Here is a 23,779-nt window from a genome sequence, read left to right on the forward strand (position 1 = left end):
TGATTCCTCTGGCTGTATCCACACCACAGGATGCCTCTCTACCATCTGCTTTTTGAAGACAGAGTGCTGATTTGAGCCAGCTAGAGGGAATTCCCACCTAGAAAAAACTCCCACCCAGCAGTTAGTATATTGTCCCTTTTACAGTCTATTTCACACAGACTAGGCACATTTGCTTTTTTTCCTGTCACAGTGCACCCACGGGAACAGAAAACCCTAAGATTTTCCATTTCAGATTAACTCATTAGGTCCGTACAACACAAAACATACTTTAAAACAAAACACAAACATTTATTCTGCAAGACAAAAATTACACTTGCTGCTGCAAGTCACAAGTAAACAACAGACCGCAAGTAAAACAAATTTAAATGCAACCTAAGATAGACCTATCCACAGGAATTCTTCCCACCTTTCAATGCCCTTTGTCTAGCTTTTCTACAATGAAAGCTCAGACCATCACATCCCACCAGGCTCTGCACTCAGCTTTCCTGTACGGATGATCAGAATGACTGAAGGTTTTAGATTTCACATTCAAATGTCCAAAGCAACCTTCTGGAACCATACACCATAGATACTTGATGTTGATTTCTTAGGCCTATCCCAGCCACTGAGTACAGGAAGGGTCAGACACTGATGACTTTTCTGGAAATCAATCACAGCTGACAGTTTAGTAGGATTTTCTTCCCTGCTCCTGATTATCACACCAGTAGCTGCCTATGCTATTTACAAGGATTTGTGGCTACCAAAGCATTAATACAAAATATTGTACAAAACACATACAAGGTTGTTGTTAACCTCATGATCTCTAAGGTACTGGCTGATTTTTAGAAATACTACATGCAACACCACAGCCAGTAGAGACTCAAGTTAGTTTGCCAGAGGCAGTTCCCCACTTCCTTATCTTCCTATAAAATTCAAAATTTTGATCTTGACTACAGCTTTAACTATAAATATAGCAACCTTATACTTCATCTTCTGCATCTCCTTGCTTTTGAACACAGATCTACCTGACAGACAGCTGCTTGCTCTGCCCGGAGGCCTCTAAGCACTCCATCGCACAGGCAATTGGGAGTGCAGAACCTCAGGTGAAACTTATGTGTGTGAGAGATAAAGCTTGTTGAGAAAGATTTAAACCGTGAAAATTTGTACAATCATTAAAGATACCATGATTTTCATACTTTTTATAGTATTTTTTAACTCAGTTTTTCCATACTCAAAAGATTTCTTTTTGCATTCTCAGAAAAGGTCAAACTATGAAACAGAGTTAAAACCAAACCTCTGTCTACTTTCATAGCTTGTTCAAAGTAGTGACAGATTTTCTGACATGCAACCACCATTTCAGCACACATCTTTGTTATTGACTACAGCTGTTGAGAGACCTCACCTGTTAGGACAGTTATCATTTACTGATAGCATATATGCAAAAAAAGGACATTTGAGTTAGAGAGAAGATAATTAATTATGTTATTTGTATCCTTTAAAGGGCTTTATAGTGGGTCTTGGCGAGTTTTTTCCCTCCAGCATACAGAAAAAAAGTGATAATGTTTTCTCTTATTTAAACAGCAGTATTTTCAAAATCCTTTCAGCAACATTCTCCTCTGCCGGCTTACTTGTCTCGCAGGTTCATACAGATCCTGCCATTCTTAAGAGTTTGCTAGCTCTAAGTGACGTAATGCAGTTTCCCAAGCTGCTCTACACCAAGACTTTTGCTTTCAAGACATCTTTCAGTGTTTCCAGCATGGAACATGTAAGGTTTCCTGTATCAATCTGAAAGTGTGGAACCTTAGAGACAAACATTTTGGCTAAGAACGTTCAAATCTCTCACCTAAAGAATTTCATTTGCATTTTATTCATAAAAATGTAAATAAACACCATTCATGTTGGTTTTAGGTATTATACGCCATATTAGAGACAGGAAGCAGAGGATCTAATCTTCTTTAGTAGAGGTGTGCATGTCATAAAATGCCTCCCAGCTGCTCTTCAACCTAAGTCATTTTACTCAGCAATGAAACAACATCTGAAGGACATCCAGAAATACCACTTCAGTCCTGATCAATCAAGCCTTGCTCTAAAGCACTCTGTCATTCAGAAGTATAGAAGCATAGCCCCCAGAATGTCAGGAGGTGTAGAGGAGGACGATGCACAGGCACTGAGAGCAAGGAAAAACATTCCTTCAGGGCAGCAGAAAAATATTCCTGTGAGGTAATATCACGGTGCTGATATGATTGGGGTTTGTATTTGCTGTCACTGCACTGCCTCAATTCCTGGGCCCATGGCAACCTTCACAGGCACACAATCCACAGTGCTGATGTTTGTGCATGTATTAGAAGGATAAGTAACTCAGTTGATGTTCAAAAACCAGTTTCAAGATTATCCACCGGCAGATTCAGGGTGTACCTGCTATTATCTGTAATAAGAACACACATGCTTGCTTGCAGCACTGAATGTTTGCCTCTCTTAATTATTTGTCAAATTAGAAGAACATAGCTCATCACTAAGCTTAGTGATTGAAAGGGACTATTTTGTACTGCTTTTCATGTATTACATTTCCCAGCATTATGCTGTCTAGCTTCTTCTAAAAAGACCTGAGCAGAAATCTCTCCTACTTCAGAGAAGTGTGGTGCATTTTGTGTTAATTTCCGATCACACATTGACACCTATATGTAGAGCTACAAGCACAGATTTATTTAGAGCCCAAACAAAATTAAACTGTTTTGAGAACCCAATTGAAGTTCCAAAAATTCTTTGTTGAAGACTTATATTTGAACTCCCCAGATTTCAATTCCCTCACAACTGTGCAATGTCTATTAGATTCCATGTCAAATATAACATTCAGGAGTTTTTGCACCCAAATCACCTTGTACAATATTAGCTCCTCACATTCCCCAACATCTTTAAACTATCACTAAACTGCATGGAAGGAGCAATGAAGGAGTAGACAGTCATGTATTGCAAATACTTTCTTACTTTACAATAGCCTCAAGCAACACAAGGTCCATCATCTGCCTGTAGAAAAGGAGGAATAATTGGAAAGAAGCTAAATAATTATTTCTAAGTCTATAGTCAATAAGATAATTAGGTAGCATGACACCTAAACAACCCCATGAAGCACGTGCTCAGCCAGAATTATCATCAATATGATTAAGTTTTTTAAAGACAGCTGTTGATCTCAAAAGGTCTTTACGTCAGGAGTGGCCCATCTCATGGAAAACACTCTATATACACTTTAGAAATTACTACTTTTGTGCCTTGCTTACATTTAATAATAAACAGCTGTACTGAAATAATATAAGTGCATAAATATTAAGGCTTTTGAGAAAGTGGATTAAAAAAAACCCTTTCATCTGAGTCAGTGTTCTCATTTTCAGAGGAAGTGTTTTTAACATTAGTCCTACGAGAAGTCAAATTCACTGCCTTCATAATAACACAGACAGAGCCAAGCTCCTCTTTTTATCTGCCTGAAGGCACAAGAACTTTCCTAGGGGCACAAATTAGGGGACAGCTGTGTTCTTTCATCTATCATCTTTCATCACAGTACCATCAGCTGAAGCTTTCACCATTACACTTTTATGCTCCAACTCTTCTTCAGTTCCCTTCTTTTAAAAGGCAAAATGTATGACTATTTTCTAACCCTAATAATGGAAAAGGACTTTTTTCTGCTGCTGTAACTATGACCTCTTCCAATCTGTTCTTTATCCCTATGTTTATTTTACGTACTTGCTTGCTGAAGATGCCCAGCATTACCTCTTCATTCTCATATCTGTTGCAGCTTTTTCTAAGACATTGTTTTATTTTGTGCAGTGTTGGGGGGGAAATTCATTGCTCATTTTCCTATCTGTTCCAGCACCTAGGGCTCTTCCTACAGTGCTGACATCACTATTTCTAGCAGGGACTTGTACCTCAATTAAAAGGAATTAACATAGGCCCAGATTAATTGCATTCAGGCTGGCAGTTGCTTCATCACCTTTATCAGAGCGAATGATGAGAATGCAGAAATGTTCTGGCACTGAGAACATCATCTCCTTCGTCCTTGCTATGCACTCTGGCCTAGTACTTTATGACAACATGATAGCATTTGTTGCAGTTTTCCATCTTGTTGTCTTGCCTGGTCTTATTTGCCATAATACACACTGCAGAGTTTCTGTTCTTTCTCTTTTCTACTGTTAGGCTCTTAGCCTGTGCTATGTGGAATTCTTTGCAATTCCCATTTTATGAAAATTCTCTCCAGTGTACACTAAAACAATGCTCTGCTTAATTAGTAACAATGGTAACTGTCCTTGGTCTTTGCATAGCTATATTTGAGTATTTGGTCCCAAAGCCCTGCCAGGATCTAATTTCTTTCCACAGCTCAGGTAATCCAGTTTTTTTTTTGGTACACACAAATATGGTTCACTTTGCATAATCGGCCACTAAGACAAACTCCATCATTTGAAAAGGCTTGTGATAAGATAATAATGTTGCTTATTCACAGCAAATATCATCTGGCCCAGGGGACTAAAGATTCTCACGTATGACTTCAGAGATAGGCAAGAAGGATTTTTACTCCAGAAATCAAATGTCAGTATAAGCTTCCAACGAGCATCTAATGATAAAAATCTTCTGCCTTACACCTGAAGTTTTACAGCTCTCCACTACTATTTTCTTCTCTGCAGATACTGGCAAAACTCTTTTCCCTATTTAGTAGATTTTCTAGAACAATTAAAATCTTGTAATTAAACTCACTGGACCATGATTCCCATGTCTCCTTTTTCTTTCCTGCCAAGTATATTTGTCCTTTTGAAACCTCACCTGTCCTCTATGAGTTCTCCAAATTAACTGAGAATGGATCCAATTAACCAGTTCATTGAGCACACCATGTTATATTTCATCTGTCTGATGATTTGAATATGTTCAGGTTCTCCAGAAATTCTTTAACAAGCATTTTCCTGATCTGTGACTTTCCGTTCTTTCCTGTCAGCTTTATCAAAGCTCCCGCTGTGTTCATTTCTGAAGTGAACATTAAGGCAGAAGTAACAGTTAAGCACTGCAACCTCCAGGAGCTTCTCCCAGAGGGCAATCTGGACACACATTTCCATCATCACGAAAATGTTGCTTACATAAAATACATGCATTCATTCTTCTCTACCCTCCGCAAATGGCAGATGATGACTGATGAGGAATAAACACGACTGTTCTGTACAGCCACCAGTTTTGGTTTAGTTGAATTACCAGCTTTCATAGCCTAATTTGCCCCTACAGTGATCCTTCAGTGAGATAAAATATACATGCCCATCTATAACCAAGGTCATACGGCTGCTACTGGCTAGTTGACACATCAGTCTGTTCATTGTATGAGGTCCTCAGATGGTTTCCCAAAGTTATTAATGTGATTAACTCTGGACCAGTGCTTAAATACAGTTGAGATCTATATCTTTTTCAATTTCCTTTTTATTTACTCCTTCCCCATTTATACCTATTCTTAGTCCAAAGGACTGATGGACCATTATTATGCTTAATTGTAAAAATACCATCAGTTTACCTAAATGCTTCACTGTTATGATCTTATCAGCACTTTCTCTCTCAAGAATGTCTTACAAATTTATTTCAAAGATAAATATATCAGGGTAAAACCACAGCCATAATCTCAGTAAAGCACTGTACATCAAAAGAATAGCGCTATCCTGCCAAACAAACAATCTCATCAAAATTCTATCAAGCCATTCTGATAAAGTAGAAAAAAGTGCATCAAATATATCAAAGTGTGTGAACATTTGTATATCAAATGACAGCACATGTCCTGAAAAGTATAAACAGGACTACTGCACTAAGCAATATTTACCCATAGTGCTTACTGAAAGTTGGACACCACAGAAAAAAACATCGCTATGTTTGAAATCACTTCTCCTTTAAAGAGAAAATTTTGCCAATAGCTTTTTGAGAATTCAAATACATTTACAGTCATGCAGTCACAAGTTAAATAGTCCAAAACTGATGGTAATAAAATGAACAAGACTCTGCTGCAGTAAATAGAGGTATAACTAAATGTTGTAAACACCAGCAAACTATTTCAGCCCCACAAGTCTTACTCAGAAAAGCCTAATCCTTGCAGACAAATGAGTAGAAATAGCAATGCTAACAAAAAAAAAAAAAGGCATGAAATGCTAACAAAGTTTTTAGTTCTACGAATGTCTTGCAAACTATACAAATTGTACTTCTCTAACTTCTTCTCTCCAGAATACCTGCATCACACTAACACCCTTTCCCTCCATTTTTGTAGTTGAAGCTACAGTGAAAGCAACAGTTAAAGATTACTAAACTAATATAACTGAAAGTAAAGTTTGTTATTTGAATTAAGCAACTGGAAAAAAAAAAAAGAAAACAACACAATTTTCAATGAATTTATGAAAAACTGAATAGAAACACAAAGATCACAACCAAATAGAAAATGCTGCCACTGGGTTTTCAGAACTTGTCATTGCACACAAAGTGTTTCTGTTAATAAGAAGATCATGTTTCATTACATTGTTCTTATAGAGCACATGCTTCAGCACAAACTACTGGTTTCATAGCTATTCACCTCATGACAATATATGTAGCCATCTACTCAGCCTGCATCTCAGGACTATGATGCTGAGATTAGTATCATTGCAGAAAATCCCGGTAATAGCAACCCCTACCAACTGCATCAGAGATTAATTTATTTCTTGTTATACAAAGCAGTGTTAACTTCATTAGAATGCCAGATTCCATCCTCATGCAGCACATTATTCCAACTTCCCAATTTATTAACTATTTGAATTCCCATTTCTCCAACCAACAGCCAAGTCACAAGACAGTTACACTTCGCTAAAATAGCACAATGTTTAACAAAAAAACCCCCACTTCCTATCAACATTTATTCTTACTCTGCATGTGTGTGTTTATGCCTTTCCTAGCACAGGATTATATTAAATGTGGGGTTGGGGGAAGGAAGGAGGTGTGTAGTGGTGCTCAATGAAAAATTACAAATCCCTATTAAATTAAATCCCTACTCTATATGCATATTTAGAAACAACCGTTTAAAGCACTAGTTATATTGTCATTACTCTTAATGGCCTTTGCTCATGCGTATTATTTCCTGCATATTAGCCCTCACATTTTGTCATTATCAGTATACCACTATATAACCACTTATATTAATAAGGGACATGCAAATCCCCTTCCTCATAACACAGTCCTTTTTTTTTCTCTTTGCATATTAGTTAACCAAACACTCTGTTAACCAACTGCTAATCTCCTGTGACAGCGTGGCAGTCTCCCACGAGCTGGATAGGTGTGCATACAGTATGACTAATTACAGTACAGTGCTAATGTGATGGAGAGAAAGTAAACAGACATCAGAGGCTGGGCAACCCCTGAGGCTGACACATTGCTATTCCTACAGCCCTACTGGACGAAACACTAAGTACACAGAGCATTAGGCAGACATCAGGTAATCTTTTCGGCCATACAGCCATTTGTGTGAATTTATGATTGGAAAATTGGAGCTGCAGCAGTCACACACAGACCGCAGAGAGCTACAGTGACTTGCATATTATCAGAGGTCATCTTTCTAAAGCTCTCTGGAGAGTTTTCCTAGGTCAAGAGTTTCATTACAAAGGACAACTGTGCCAGCCCTAACTGGCACTGCCTCTGAGTGAACATAGATAAATGCTCTCGGGAAAAGGGTGAGTTGCTTATAATCTCGTATTATTCATGGGTGCTTTACCAGCTGGCAGCAATGGATTAAAATGTATTCACTGCTAACGCTGATCTTTAGGATTCACTGACGTGAAAACAAAGGGATCAGCCACGGATTTCTGACTCCCTGCATCTAAAACTTAAATATCTTTAATAGCAGCTGTGCTAACATACCGAGACCAGCTACAGCCTCATTGCACTTCATCATGATCAGTCATCCAGATGCAATAACTAGAAGGTTTAATTTTCAAGAACAATGGCTAGCAAAGGGGTTTAGGTTGTGGTTTGTATAATAGAAAAAGGTTAAAGTATATGGGAGAAGTCTAACCAAGTAGATCTCTGTACTTTATATTAAAAAATATGGTTTAAGAATGACAGTCCCTCTCTACCAACCCAGACATATGCTCTGAAATACTGAAGGGAGAACTGCATTTGTTCCTAAACTCTGTTTTGGACTCAGTAGAGGAGGAAAAAAACCCTATCCCATAGACTTCTAAACATACCATTACAGAATGTTAACATTCAAAAGCCCATAGATCAAGCTCAGGCTTCAGCACAAGTTCAGTCCCATCCATGGTGGGAACTCTAATTACTGAAAAAAAACAACCAAAAAAGACCCAAATTTGATAAGGCAGATCTTTTTGCACTACTTCACAGAAAAATACTTAAAGCATAGCAAGTAATCCTTAGCCTGTTTTCAAGTTTTATCCTTCAGTTACGCTCTGTGACAAGGCCAATTTCCAAGGAACATTTAAATATGGATCTTTGGTAGAAAGACAACATATTGTAGGAGTAGTAAATGAATTAAGACTTTCACTGCTAAACTAATAGTTGACGTGGAATAAGAATAGGAATTGTGATATACTTGACCATGGAACTCTTGTAAAACAACCACAGAATATTTTAAATTCTTAGTTAATTAAGAATAAAGTTTTAAAAAATTCCAACAAAGGAAGCTACTATTTTATATTATTCACATATGAAAGTCTGAACATTAACCCACAGAAAACAGAAGTATGTCAAAAATTACCGTATAAAGAAAGATAACTTCAGGCACTCAAAAAATCATAAGTAGACCCCAAAAAAACAACTATATTGGCTTTAAACTCCTGAGACTTTTCAACCTATGCAATTTAGGATATTTTTCATGGTGTGATATCACAGAAGGACTTAGAGATTGAGTTCTTAAGTTTTCACTACAAGAAATACTGTTTGTGAACAAACTCTTGGATCTCCTTGTCTTCACTAAAATGAGTATTTTTGCATTGCCCTCAAGGGACAGGACTCAGGCCTTTCAGTTAAATTAAAACACCAGTAAGTATGATCAATTTTGAATTCCCAGTGGCCATTTCATTGGCTTCTATTTTGACACTTTTAAGGAGCTGAACAGGAATATGACTTTAAACTGCCATTGCTTCATCAGCAATCACACAACACTGTGGTAACTTACCCAGCATAACTCCAGACGTTGCTCCTGCAGATGGTGGGAGCTATGCCATTAGCTGGAGTGACAGGAGGCCTTTATCCACACCTCGCATTTTAACATCAGAGTCCCTCTTTCCATAGGCAAAATGCAGACTTTCAAGTTCACCAGCCTAAAACCCAATCTCAGGCTCTCTGTAAGTTCCTCAGCAAGGCCCCAAGTCTTCTCTAAAGTTCATGGATCTCTTGAGGTAAATAACCTTACAGTCCCTCAGAGTCTGTACTCAGGCTCCAGCCCTAACAGAGCTCACTTCAGCCTTTTTCAAATGCAGCCTTGTTTAATCTCAACAATGGGAAACAAGGAGCAACAAGATGCTGGTTATCACCAAGCAGTGCCCGCACACCTGTTCTATCTAATGCTCAATTGGGCTCAGCTCACACAAACACCTGTAGAAGGTAGGGCAACTCACTTCCCACTGAGCCCCTTTGCAAACAGCACTTCAACAGAAAGGCAATAGAAGAAGCCAGCAAAAGTATAATATTCATAAAATGACTTGTGGATCAGCCACTTTGTCCACATTTGCTATATATCATCATCTATTGAAAAAATAAGCATTGAGTCTTAAATGTAACTGCATGGGAGATTGAAGAGGATCAGGGACAACAGCAAGAGCTGAGTAACAGAGGGAATGGAAACATTTGCAATTCATCCCATCTCAAAGAATTTGTTAACAAAATAGAATATGAAGGTCATCATTCCACAGTTCATAAGAGTCCCCATAACTAAATCTTCATAAATAGCATTAACATAATTGGAGACTATTGACCAGAAGAAATTAAGGATTGATTTGGCATGGATAAAGAAGTGTTTCTAATCTTCACAGTGTATAATTCCATCAGGTCACACTCCCTGAAACATTAATTAGATTGTATGATATAAAGGACAAAAGAAATTGTCTCCTCTCCTCTAGTGTCCATGCAAAATTATTTCTTACAGTAGTTTTAAATTAGTCTGGCAATGTGGTGGAGCTTCACAGCCTTCCCTAATAAAAAGAAAACTAAAAGAAGTGGACTTAAATTTCCCTCTGCTCAATTTCATCTCCTAATATCGGCCTTTCCATATCTATGAGGCAGTTATCAAGAAGACAGAGGCAAGATTCCTTCCAGAGACAAATGGCAGGAGGATGCCTGGCAAAGGATACATACTGAAAGAAGAAAGGTTCAAAGTACATTAATGGCTCTCCAATCTGCATCCTTGGAGACAACCAAGACCTTACTGAGCACCCTGGTCTGATTCTGCCTTGAGTAGGCTGAAAGAGAATAGAGAACCCCCCAAGTCCCTCCCAGCCTGAGTTAGCCTATGATCTTATTACATTTTGTTACATCTATGGACAATCTGAAATAATTTCGTCTTCTGTCTTGTTTCTTGCATTTTTTAAGTATTCTGTAGGCAGCGATGGGGGCAGTGACAGGGAGAGAGATCTGCATGGATTTGCAACATTCAGATGGGAGAACACATCTGGATGACATTTGTTCACCAGCCTGGTTTTCAACTTCACTACAGACAACTTTTGTAGAAAGGCTGACTGTTCATGTCAGTAGTCATCCATGGCTGAAATGTGTCATTGTCAGGAATGAATAAGACATGCTCAGTGTTCCCAGCTCTCACAGCACATTTGAAGCCTGAGCCACTAAAGGCACTTGAGATTCCTAATCGCCTTTTTTTTTTTTTTTCCACACAGCATATTTGTAAGTCCACAAAACTCTAGCATGCTCCAGATATAAAATATCAGCTCAGATCCCAGAGGACATATCCAGCATTTGGCAAATTATGATTTTGGAGCCTGACTTGTAAATACCTAGGGTAAGCAGCAGTGAAATTTCCCATACATTTGGGCTAGGAGTTCCACCCAGCACAATATACACAGGTAGAAATGTAAAGGAGAACAGACAGAAGGGAATGAAACCTAGGCAATAAGAAGTATGCATAACTGCAGATAGACAGGGGAGGTATAATTCATATGCAAAATGTAACATTTTAGCAACTTAATTTGGCTTTGAGTTTATAAGGCAATAAACAAGCCCTGAAAAACACTTCTGAGAAGCATCACCACTCCCTTGGGCTGAGGTCCTGCCATTTATTTGCCAGAGGACTTTATTGTCTCATAAAGCAAAAGCCTAGTGAAGCACAAGCAAAGTATTTCTTGCTCTGTAAAACTGTAATATCACACACAGTTATTTACTGCATGGTAGCCCCATTATTTTTGGTCTCCTCACAGTGTTAGATGTTGGCATTTGAGGAAAAGAGCATTGCTGTCCTAATTAAAGAGAAACTGCCTTTTTCCCTTTCAAAAAAAATTGCCCACTGGGAGGTTCTGACTGCAGCACAATTTCAACATTCTGTCTATCCTGTTTAGGTGCTACAATGAGGAACAGAGAAGACAACATTACCAACTTTCACACTTTGGTAGAATCAGAAATTGAACATGTTTAATATGTTCTCTGTGGGTAGAGAAACCATTTCTGAAGTCAAAATCAGAGTCTCAGGCAAAGATACTAAATTATGAGAATTACATCAGAACAAAGTTTAATTGATTGACTCTAAGGCAGAACATGCTTGGCATAGAGTTTGTATAAGGACCTTTTTTTTCATGAGCACCACTGGGTTCATATTTTTATTAGTGTATTAATATTGGTGTATTAGTACATGCTTTTTTATCTTCTAGAACTGATAATGTAGGACAGATAAAGATCCATCAGCATAAGCAGATAAGAGGGCTGTCTTTTAGCTTGAACAATGCAAATTTTCCCAAGTAAAGATTTGGGATTTTATTTCCACTTTCCTCTCATTCTCTGCTTGTGTGCACACACATCTGAAAGAGAGGGAAAGATAGCTGTTCTGTCAACATGCAGCACATGCTTTCACTTAAACCAAATCTCAGATTTTGGAGGCCACACTGCAGAAAGAAAAGACAGGAATGGATGTGAAATTAAAGCAGAAACACCGGAAATAAGGCATATCCTAGAGAAGGAATGACTGAAATAGCACAGATGACAAAGAGTGTGTCAAAGGCAAAAATACCACCATTAGCGAAGCCTGTGTTGCAGGCAATAGGCCATGCTGGAGCCAGGGTAGTTTCACATATGTGCAGAATCCAGGAAAGAAGCCAGTTCTGTTTCAAAATAATTCAACTGCAGCGGTTTGCTGGACCTGTTTGTTCCCATAACAACAGCAATTTGCTTCTCTCAATTCTATGGTTTTGGCGCTGTGATGAGAAATATCTTATTCTTTCATTAAAATACTGGATGGAGCACAATAAGATACTAAGAAACATCTGATCAATTTACTGTACTTCAAAAACAGTCATTGTTGTTTTTCGTTGGGATATAAAGAGAACTTCTGTCTCGATCAATGTCAGTGAATTCTTCTTCATACTATTATAAATTCACACAAACAGTTCATTATAACACAGACTATGTAAATACATTATTACTAATAGTCTCTGGCCAGAAGATACTAAGAAATAAAAGAAAGAAGAGGAATGTTGTTATCTCTATTTCACAGATAGAAAGCCTCTCCTGAGGGAAAAGCTTCCAGTTTTCAGTGGTGAGGCCTGAGTTTTTAATCTCCCCAAAAGGTTTGCATTTTGCTTAAGCCTTTCAGCTTCAATAGCTATCCTACATACAGAATATTAATTTTAAAACTCTAGTTTAACATCTGGTCCTAACTATACATATTTTTCCCCTTGCAATATCCCAGTGCCAGTAGTCTCTTAATAATTTATTCCTTTAGCTCATATCACATTGGCAAAGCCTCTGGCATATTAACTGAGAAACTGTGCACCTTTTCGCAATAGGTACATAAATAACTCTTTCATGTGCAGCCATAGTAAAAAGTACATACCTTGCACTTTAATGAATGCAGAACAACAGTAAAATAAAACGGATAAAATTTTAGCCTCATTGATGTCAGTGCCAAAACATCTTGTTGACTTCAATGTGGTCTGGTTTTCACCTAGGTTCCCAGATTTCCATAGGAGAATGTTGGCAGGTGAAGGCTCCCAGGCTGTGGTTCCTAACCCGCAGAGCCAGGTCTGTGGAGAGGACATGGAGAGGACACGGAGAGGACACTCTTCTTTTTATTTCCACATGATAAACTGCTCAAAATCCTTACACCTTCCTTTTGTCTCCTTCCTCCAGAAAAATTGTGAATTGCCTTCATTTCTATACAATGCCATATATAATTCCCTGTGCAGCCAATGCCATTAATGGTCTAAAGGATGCAACCTGTCTCAGTAAAGTACAGATTTTATGACTCTTCAGAAATGAGATTTTAGTTCTGCAAGTTTTCTGAAGAAATTGATCTTCATCTGTTTTTCTCTATTCCTTCCCCAAGTCATCAGGGTAACCTTTACTAGCGTTAGCAGTAGTGTCAGTTGAATGAGTCAGGGCATTCTGAGTTTTTGCACTTTAGGACTGGAGACATAGAAAGAGAGAAAGGGACTGCAGCATTAAAAAGAAAATAATTCCAGATTTTAACAAGAACTAAAAAAATAAGGGAAAATAATTTTTATCTGCATAGATAAATTTTAAAATAAAATTTCATTATAGTAATTCAATACAGTTTGAGTAGTTGTAATGGCAAGTAAATGGGGCCAGATTGGATTCCTTCTTCTCCTTTGCTTCCCCTTCTCCTCCCAGCCAATTTGCTCATGAACATGAGCAAAGGATTAGGCAAGTAGACCTCCCTGTATGGGGCTGAGGAGAGGATTAAGAAATCTAAACTCTGGAAAAAATAATGCAGTGTAACCTACTTCTTGGGGTGGCAAGTATGGAATAATTTACACAGAAGAGGATTAAATTCTCCACAGAAAAGCAGCACTAGAAAAGACCTCCAGAGTTTCTGAATCTCCTGCTGTTGTATATCTTCTACTCCTAAATTTATTAAAACCCATCATGAAGTGTTTCGGGTTTTTTCTCCACCACAGAGCAAGAAAATGTCTCAAAAACTCACTGCTTGAAAGGTTTGAAACATTCTCTTTTTCTTCTAGCACCAGTAGTGTCTCAGATTAAACAGGGAGAGAGAGAGAACTGTAATGTCTGCCAACATAGTAATGGACTATTACCGAGTCACCTCACAGTTTGAATTTTCAAGGCAAGTCAAGATTTTGCAGCCCCTGCTTGTAAAGCAGTACTCCACTCCTCTGCCTTTCCTAAAAGCTCTTGCAAATCTAGTGCAAATCTAGTGCAAATCTAGTGCAGCTACCTCATGAGCTGAGTATACCAGAAATGCGTCCTGACCTCCCTATTAAGATCAAATTATCTCAGAAAAAAGAAAGGTTTGTGAGAAGACACAACTCAACCCTGAATTTTAACTATCTAAAGTAGTTGAATACATAACAAGCTTGCAATACTTAATAATGTCATATTTCTTTTAGCATCAGTATAGGGAAAGATTGAAGTGATGCCTCCCAACGTCACTGCAGCTTTACCAAGAGCTGGTCATAGAAATTTTCAGCAAAACAAATGCATTTACTGGTGTCCAGGCAGATAGACACTGTGCTAGATTATGCACAAAACTCAAGTTCAACATCACAGTTTTAATCAATAAGCAGGAAAAAAGTTACTTACAGTTTTGATAATGATGCATGGGACACTCTACAAGAACAAAGCACATTTTAATGGCAAAAATCTCCTGTAAGATTTGTTCATGTACCCATGGCAGTATTAAGTGTATAAGCAAGATTAATGCATCTTCTTTAGATCAACAAATAGGGTGGAAATGAATAAGCCATCAGGCACATAAATGCTTTTTTGGGTCTGAAAACACAATTTACAAAATAGATAAAGTCTGCATGAAGTTTATAAGTGGGAAAAACTGATAAAGACAAACATGCATACAAATCTTGGTAGCACCTCTTCAAAAGTGTAAGTAGCCTCAGAAAGGAAATTCTGAAACAGCATCTCTGTAATGAAATTCTCTGTCAGGTTCCTCCTCAACATATCTGGTGACTTTGAAATTCAGAAAAAATATAGGGACCTGTCAGGCAGCCAAATTTATTTAATTACTGGTACAAGGGAAAAAAGAATAGAAAACAGATTTCATTAAACTTAGACTAGATATAAGGAAGAAGTCTTTACAATGAGAGTAGTGAAACACTGCAATAGGTTGCCCAGAGAAGTGGTGGATGCCTTGGAAGTGTTCAAGGCCAGGTTGGATGAGACTCTGAGCAATCTGGTCTGGTTGAGTAAGTCCCTGCTTATTGCAAGGGGAGTTGGAATATATGACCTTTAAAGGTCCTTTCCAACACAAATTATGCTATGATTCTATGAACTTCTTTTCATCTCAACACCAAGAGGGAAAGGCTCTGGGCTTGGTTGCAGTTGTATCTGACACTGCAAGAGACAAAGCAGAACATTTTTTGTCATGGTGTCATGGGAGGTCTGAAGCAACAAAGCCGTGTTCTAAGCAAATAGGAACTCAGAAAATAGAACACAGAACATAATAATGCATCACACTCAGAGAGTCCCTTTTCTTATTGCAGCCATGGTTTTCATATTTCCCATTTCCCTCTTAAAAATAAGAAAATTCCTGATCAGAACAGGATATTAAAAGGACTCTTCCTCATTGACACAACCTATAAGCAAACAGCCCACTTCATCTCTGCCAATCAATAGTATTATGACAAGTTAGAAAACAGACTTTTTACAAATGGACATGAATTGTCTGTCAGCAAAAAACAGGAGGCAGACAGAATATTAATTTTTAATTTTTTTTGTGTCAGAATTCTTGAAAACTGGTCCACAATTTCAGCTTTTTCCATCAGTGAGAAGACAGACAAGATCACACACTGCAAAGACACCTTCAAAGCACAAGTCATTTGCAAAGAAAGGGAATTCTGGTTAAAATTATTAGCATTTTTTTACGGCAGTGTACAAGAGGTCTCACTGTCCTCCGAATCTGACTGCACTGGGTGTTGCATGAAGATGGTAAAAGACTCCTTTGAAGAAGAACTGACAAAGAGCTGTTCATAGTTCGCCCAGCAAGACAGGAGCAGGCCAGGTCCCATGTCTAGCCAGGACACCATATCTAGTTCACTATCCACTAGAATAACCTGTCTCTGATGAGTTTTAAACATTTTTATAAGTCTTTAAAACTTACAATTATGTTTTGTAGATGCAAGTCCAGTCCTATCGCACCTTACACGGGCAATTAAATGCCTCCGTATCAAGGCAACTATTTAGGCACTCCAGTAGCCTACTGTGGGAGAAGAGATATTCCAGGAGACAGTTCATATCTTAGATTACCTGAATCACATCATACTGTTAAGAATTTCTGAAGAGCTTTTCCCCCCACTAGAAGAAAAGTTTTACCATCTCTAGCTAAGGATTCGAATTGAAGTGTTAGATTATATTTCTGTCGTACAGACAGGGTAATGGTAGTGAGCCACAGATGAGCCACGTACTGGCAGTGAGACACAGCTGATATATATATTTTTCTATTACTAGAAAGTGTGCCCACCAATAAATACCTTTATGTATTTAAAAATGTATCTTTTGTACAGTGGGAGATTTTATATTTATAAACATACATGTAAATTTCTGCTTTGTTTACCTCAATGTTGTATGCCTTTGCAAACTGCAGATTCTCAAAGAAAAATACTACAAAATAAATCCTAATTACATAGATCTGCTATGGACATATAAAGTGAGATCAAGATTTGGTTACTCTTGTACATTCCTTTATATTCAGAACAATCATTATCACTTGGACAATGTCCATAGACACATTTTTTCACCTTTCATTATATTGAAGCTTGGGACCTGGTTGTGAGACAGGCAGTCTATTCAGCTCTTTGGTATTATTTTAACCTGAATAACCAGTTACCCTAACAGTGCTGGCATCAAAAGGGTATTTATTCCATTATACTACACCACATACATAACACAAGCATGTCACAAACTGCCCTGTGAGAGCAGAAAACAAAACAGAATAGAAAATGGCTGAATTGATGGATGGATTTTACTCCAGAGTGTGTATCAGTGATAAGAATTATGATTTTACTGCTGTATAAATATTTTATAATGCACAATCAATTAACAATTTCCAACATTTTCTTAGAGAGCTGATAAAAGTTATTAAGCTTCAGGCTCATTTCAGTAATGTTTAAATGAAGGTGGAAACCTACAGCATGAATCAATCTACTGACATAGTCACCTAGGATTTAGGAATATAACTCAAGTAATTTTTTCTTATCTTACAGAGAGCACTGTGGAAGGTATTTCAATTTATTGTGGATAACATCTATCAAAATAAACCTGCTCAAGACATGTCCTGAATACAAATGAAGCAGAAAGAAAATATAAAGGAAATATGAATTTTAATTAACCCTGTAGTTTTCATGGATCCTGAAGCACTCAGTCTGAAAACAAAGGTCTTCTAAAGTTTATACTCAACTTACATGCTTCTATAGAGAATCAGACCTATTAAAGCACACCACAGGACATTTGTAGATTAGAAAATTATAGAGATGAAATTCTTCTGGTACTGTATAGAGCTACAATACCTGGATCAATAATAACAGTTCAAACCAGGTATTGCACGCTGGTCCCTCAAGTCACCACTCAAGGTACAACTCCAGCTACTCCTCTAGCATGTCAGGTATCTCCAAACTTGGTATATCTCCAAATCTTATGTTATAATCCTGCCATGAAGTAGCTTAGTGTGTGGCCACAGGCTACTTGGTGTTTTACTTTCAGCTCTACAATTCATCTGCTAACATGAGAACAACTCCAGCTCTTATAACCTAGGGTGGCAGAGACAGCATATTCCAAAGAATGAAAAGGCAAAAAGAAGAAGAAACAATAAAGCAAACCCTTGGGATTTTTTAAGACATACTTGAATTTGGGCTGAGGAAGTAGGATTTAAGTAATGATTTTTTTTTTTTAATGCCTCGAGTACTAATAACATCAGTGAATGTATAGAAGAGCATACAAGAGCTTGAACTGTAGGAACATTAGCATTGCTTCTTATCACATCATCTCCTGTGAGGAGCTGCCTCACAGTGGGCAGTGTGAACAGCAGCCTTTATCACATAAGCCATGTCATTCCTATAACGGGACCAACCTCCAGCTGGCCAAGACTCAACGTACGTAACAAGTGAGCCAATACAGAATATGGATTTACTCTTTGGATACCAAACTACTACAGCTCTTGGTCCTCTTCATCCCATGTCCCCAGCTCATTCTGTCACAGACAAAGGCAGCAGGTAATATCTGCTTCCTTCACTTCAACAGCAAAACTCCCACAGACAGGAGTAGGAACCAGGATTGGGACTTTATTGTACGCCCAGCAGACTTCATGAGAAGCACCTTGTGCCAGTCCCAAGGGCTGCCCAAAGCTGGTCGCAGGTCTGATGCACACTGATCAGGACACAAAAAGTGTTCAACTCCTGCCTTTCTGTGTTGCTAGTGCTCACATCCAGAGCATACATCAACTTGTGGACAGCAGCATTTCCATCTTGTAGCCATCAGTTTTCACATTCAGAAGGCTGAAGCCTACTACCAGAGGTAAAAGAAATGAAGAATTTCTCTGTGTCTGTGCTCCAATGAAAGATTTCCATGAGCCAGCCAAAAGGATTAGTTAGAGCAGTGCATCAAGGCTTAGGAGAAAGCAGGAGGCAGAGAGTAGGCTGCCAAAAATTTCAGAATAACTTTCTGTAGAGGGGTAGCTTACAGAGCCCTAAAGTTGTCGATACAGATGTCATAAATACACTGCTTTTGTTCTTTATTCCTGAAACAGAAACACCTTGGGAAGGGCTCTGAGATCATTCCCCTTCTGGAGGTTTGGCTGCCTGTGCTCAGGGCCAAATTTGAGACAGTGCCACTGGGCTACCCCTTCCTCATGCTACCTCAGCAGAGGCTCCAGAGAGTGCTGCAGGAAGGCCTCCTTCCCATGGGAGCTGCTTTAATCTGAGCCTCTATCCCTCAACTCCCACAAGTGCTGCAGTCCTCACATCTGTGCCTGCCACAGGCACCATGGGACCAGACATGGAACCACACCTGCAGGCCCACACCCAGGATTGGCCCCAGCCCAGCATCATTCCCAAGCAGGTGCCCAGGGCGGGGGCTGTCCCAGACTGCTGTGCTCCTGGCTGGGATGTCGGGAGAGCAAGGACCTGGCTGCCCAGCCTGCCCCTGACAGAGCCCCCATAGCACCTGGTCCCCAAGACCCTGTCCCAGGGACACACCAGCCCTGCAGAACTCTGACACTGAGTATTTTGTGAAGATTGGCAGAGAGACCTATTCAAAAAACACCAAGTATTTAGCCTCATAGAAATTCTATAATTGGTATATTAAGCTACAGTTCCTCCTCTGTGCATTAGCAACAGTAATCCCCTGAAAAATGAAAGACTTTTAAACAGTAAATTAATTAACTGATAAATAGGTGGTTACAAACTATTATTTCTGGCTAAAATTAGCCGCAGTATTTTGATAAATTCTAATAGGAAAAACTTGGAAGCCTCCTCATAGTATTTAATACAAAGAAAATTAAAGTGCTGGCATTTTTATGGTGTTTTAATTAATGAGAATCTAGAATGGAATTCTCATACAAATACAGTACGTATTGTGTGACAACCCTATTAATACCAGAGAAGTTAATTATGATTAGTGCTATTACACTAAGTACTAAACGAATTAACAATAATGAGGCACTCCAAGTACTATCATCACATTTGTGCACACATTTTAATGGATAGGTTTCACCCTGATTAGAGCTGATAAATTATTAGCAGCAAACAAAATTATCTCTTCCATTTATCACTTTTTTCTCTGTCCTGTATTCAGAACTCAAAGCTCATTTCTGAGAAAGAATTGTTACTCATGAATACTTAATGTATTACCAGCCTTTATCAAACTGTTTTCACAGCTATTCATTAAAATAAACTTCAATCACATGGCAATATTTCTACTCTTAAACATTTCAAGCAGGAAATATCAGCTTCTTTAAGCTTATTTACTAGGGTGTCAGCTATCTGGAGCCTTCCTGTAAGTCACTGAACAAAAGATCATCTAGGAATCTTAATTGTTAAAAGTTAACCCAAAGAACTGGACTTACTGGAAAACTTGAATGATGACAGGGTCAGTTTAAGACACTGTGGTGAGCAAGCAAGTCCCAAATTTAAGAAGGCACCACAGTAATCAGAAAAGACTCTGGCTGGACTTGAACACTTTTGTCCATAGTTCCCAGTCAGAAGTAGGTATGCACGTGGTGGCAGGCTTTGAGCACAGCAAACCCAACATTGCCAGGGCATTGCTAGTACGGAACATGTTCTGCATGTGTGTAATAAATACAAGGTGTAAGGAGAAGGTAAAGGGGATGCAAACAGGAGCAATAAATGTCCTGCAAAGTTGCAAGCACGAGCGCAGCAGATGCATGGCAAGTGCAGTGCTTCCTCCGCATCCTCAGCACAGCAACCTGTCTGTGCATGACCTTGTGAGCACTGAGTGACTGCAGTATACAACACACACACCCTGGTCATTTCTTTTAAGTTCAGCATGCTGGAACAGTAGCAGGCTTGGCCAGACTAGAAGACATTCTTAAATCTTATACCACTATAAAATGTCCTCACAGTCCACTAGTGCACCATCTTGACTAGAAGATGAGATGCACCCAGGAAAATCCTGCCGATTTCTATCCTCAGCCTTTGATGGAGGAGTTGACAGGTACCATTTCTTACTCTGCCTCAGTTGATTCCTCTGTTTCTGCCAACTGACATGGTTTTCTCCCCAAAGAACTGGTTCTGATACAGAGGCACACAGGAAAAAAGGGATGAAAAAAATTACTTTTAGACAGGTAGGAAGAGCAGGTGGAGAAAAAAAGCAGGAAACTGACAGAAGTAGAAATCTACATAGAAAAAAAAAAAGAATAAGTCTAAGCCTGAGTGGACTGTTTTTATAAGGCAGTTGGGTGAAAAATACTTCATAGAGAGGACAGTTTTTATGTGATTTATATTACTTCCTGATTATATGCTTATATACTTATTTCTATTTATCATTATCCTTGCTTGCAGTATGTTTCAATCGCTATCAGAAAGCAAGCTAATTTCATGTGATCATGAGATATTCTTTAGATGCTCTCACTTTTGTACTGCTCTCAGAAACTCAGTAACCAGAGTACAACTAAGTGCTTCTTTAAAATTAGTTCAAAATCAACATAACCAAGTGCTTTATGACAATTTCTTGCATTGGTTTAGGGAAGAAATAAAATTGTTTCCCATGGTAACCATTCAAAATCCATCTAATAATCCCGTGGAGCCATAAATCCTCTCTGAGAAGAGGTTCCCAATCTCTGTCTCATCCTCCAAATGCTATTACAGCAAGGCAGTTAAAAAAGCAGTACTTGCATAGCAGTACCTAATATATAAAAGTACACAAAAAAATTCCTGCAGCGTAGTTTTGTGGGTTTTTTTCTTCACTGAGAAGTAGTCAGATAGTATTCTTTCACTTGATGTTTCTGATTTATACCGACAAAGGCAGTCAGGACACAAATAGATTTTGCTGTTCACTATGAAATACTGTTCTGGCTGACTTTCAGTTTCAGGCATACTTACAAAACAGGGGACTACAGTCTAATTAAAACTCACAGTTTTCTGTTACTAAGATATTAAAGGAAATAAAATTTTAAAGTGCACTCAAGAAGTAGCAGTGCTAACTTCCACCGGTAGCTCAGTGGAAGTAAGTGTCCTGCTGGTGTAACAACAACCTCTGAGAGAAACCGTAGTCATTCAGAAGACCCAGTCCCAAGATCACTATCTCCAAAGAGTGCCTTACATCTTAAACCTGCTCATTTCATTGGCCTTCCCAGTAAAGAAAAAAGCTCTTATAGTAGCACGAATACATCTATTAGAACATAATCTTTAGACAGTATATACTGCAGTCAACATCTGTACCTACCTATTTCACTGTTTTGTCCTCTTTTAACAGATGGCCACTTAGATGTTCTGGTTTGCAAGACTGAGGCAGATCATTAAAGAATGTAGAAAGGATTTTTAATAGTTTGTCAGTACACATTGTGTATGGTCACAAAAGAATGATCAAAACTAGCAGCACAGTTTCAGATAAACCTTATGGCTCTCCTTTCCCCAGTAGACAGCCCTGCTGGTCTGCGTTCATGTCCTGTTAAGCATTCATGCAGAGCTTGAAATTAATGCATGATTTTAAATAGGCAGCAGCCAACAGAAGCAGCAAATTGAGGGTGTCTTTTTGTAGCACGCTTTCAGAGGGGAAGAAGAGTTGCTATCCCAGAACAGATCTATACATTTCTCTTTGTCTCCAACAGCACCTAACATCAAATACTTGTGAAAATCCCTTTCCTGGCACTCACAGCTACTTAAGCTCCTGCTAGTGCACAATTCCTTTGAGAGAGGGAGTGATCTGCTGCTCTTCCTACTAAGTGGAACAGCGATTTCGAAGTATCTCCTTCAGTTATTCATTGCTCCTGAATACTTTCCAAAAGCTTACCTTTGATAAAGAAAGGCAGAAGCATAGATAGCTAGAGGTGTGGGGGAAGATAGGTAATTTAGGTGCAGAATTTTAAGATAGCATTAAAACTTTTCTTCAACACTGGAAAGATTTAATGTTTCTGGACAGAGAATTCCAAGCAATAAGGGAACATGAGGAAGAAATTAAAAAGGATGGCAGGGTAGAAGAGAAATTAAGAATAAACTGGACAGGTGGGAAAATATGAAAGGAATACAGAGGAAAAAGTTGTAGCAAAAGAAGAGTTCAACTCTTCTCCATGTGTTTCAGCTGATCACCTCACCTCTTTCCCCAAATACATTTGTCCTCCTGGAAATTATTTCTTTCCTTCTCTCCTTTCAGTAAAAAGAAGTTATACAGTAGACTTGCTAAGCTACTTGATATTTTTAACCAGTAAGCTATATACAAGTAGCTGTATTTGTCAAGCAAGGGTATTTTAAGATGTCTGATTCATAAGCCTAAGTATTTATGAAGCTGATTCAGAATTATTCTTTCTGGTTCAACCAAGACCATGCTTTTGAGACATTATGTCCAGTTCAGATGTCCAATTTTTAAGGTAGATGTTGAGAAAGACTGTTAGACTCTGGCAAGACACAAGAGAATGATTCAAAGGCTGTAAAATCTGATCTGAAAAGTGAGTGAATGACAGAAGCTATGGCTGTTTCATTTTTCCCCAAGAAATGTAAAAACATGATGAGAATAAAGTCTTGCATGAAGACAGTATTAGACAGCACAGAAAGCAGGTTAGAACAGAGCTGTTAAGAACAGAGCTTGTTTTAATCTTTTGCAAAAAGGCATGACAGGATGCAGGGGCAACAATTTATTTTAACAGATTATTAACAAAACAATCTATCTCATAGATCATTTCGATCTCATATATCAAGTTTGGATGCTTTCCCAAAATACCCTGCTAACTGTATGGATGAAACAACATGCCCTGCATTGTACAGAAGGTCAGATTATGTTTTCCCAGTGGTCCTTTCTAACCTTCAAAATGAGTAGTAGAGTCAGTGGTTCAGTGGGAACAAGAAAAGTCTCTTGATACAAAAAATGTTATGAGGTCCAAATCCAGCACAGCAAACAAACTTGTACTTAAGAGCAGAGTTCCAGTGATCTCAGT

The sequence above is a fragment of the Empidonax traillii genome, unplaced genomic scaffold, assembly GCF_003031625.1.
Source record: "Empidonax traillii isolate 1590-97213 ecotype Southwest subspecies unplaced genomic scaffold, ASM303162v1 scaffold786:size292376, whole genome shotgun sequence".
Lineage (NCBI taxonomy): Eukaryota > Metazoa > Chordata > Aves > Passeriformes > Tyrannidae > Empidonax > Empidonax traillii.